Source organism: Bison bison, unplaced genomic scaffold (assembly GCF_000754665.1).
Source record: "Bison bison bison isolate TAMUID 2011002044 unplaced genomic scaffold, Bison_UMD1.0 scf7180017864535, whole genome shotgun sequence".
NCBI classification, from domain to species: Eukaryota; Metazoa; Chordata; class Mammalia; order Artiodactyla; family Bovidae; genus Bison; species Bison bison.
The window spans coordinates 13,853,013-13,854,037 of NW_011495084.1; the positions used below are offsets into that span (position 1 = coordinate 13,853,013).

At 42.8% G+C, this 1,025-nt stretch overlaps 1 pseudogene; it reads left to right on the forward strand.

Annotated features, from left to right (window-relative positions):
• Positions 1-1,025, forward strand: part of LOC104982650 — a 231,697-nt pseudogene that overhangs the window by 83,615 nt on the left and 147,057 nt on the right.

Consider the following 1,025-nt stretch of genomic DNA (forward strand, 5'->3'; position numbering starts at 1 on the left):
CTCAGTGCAGTGGATGCAAGAGTCAGCAGGCACTTGTTTGAACAGTGAGTTTGCTCCTGTTTTCTATCATTTCTTCTTTCCAAGAGCCCTGTAGAGATGAGGGAAGAGAGCTCAGGAAGATTTTTGTGCTCCAGGAGACTCAGCTCCCTCTGCCCTGGTGTCCCTCCCTCCCCTCCCTTCCATCCACAGAAGATCCATCATAGAGAAATCTTGCATCATGATGAGGTCAGGACAGGAAAACACAGCAGGTGCTTCCAGTGTGTGGGGGCCAGTGGGGTCCGTGCTTTAGGGAGTGACAAGTAGATGGCAGTTTCCCTCCTGCTACTTGCAGTTGATTACCAGACACTCCGGGTAGATCCAGACGCCAGGAATAAGAAAGATGATGTAAGGTTTTAAAATCAGAGAGAGAGACTCTATAACCTGGTACTTGGCTGCTAATTTTTTCCTCTATCATTTGCTTAAGGCATGTTAGAAGCGAAGTTTTCAGTACTGACATAGGGCTTCCATGGAAAGACCCTGTTGGTTTTTGCTTGTTATTCTATCACTTTGGAAATAAAGTCTTTATTAAGTCTAGACTTAATAAAGGCTAGAACTTGAGAATCATTTATTCCACATTTGAATATGATTTCAGTCATTTCATGTTATTTCATGGATGCTTACTAGAATTAATACTTAGACCTACAATGTAGAGTCACGTATAATCTGGCTTAAGTCTTGACTCTCATTCCTGTTTCTAAAATGTAGAATTTGTCAGTGGCTCCTGGTTGGCTATACAGTGACTAAAGTAGAACAACTCTGATTCTTTTCTGTGTATAATGTGTCCTAACACACACTGACTGAGGCCTCTTGTGGAGTCTAGTCTGGCCTTTTTGAAAGCCTTGTGAACTTGTTTTTTTCCCTAAAACAGCCTTCACATCTCCCCCACAATCAGGTCGCTTGCTGTTGTTCACTTTGTTAAAGCCAATGAGCCTTCCAGCTGTACTTATTAACTCCCTGCTGTGTGCACTGAGATCAATACCCTTACA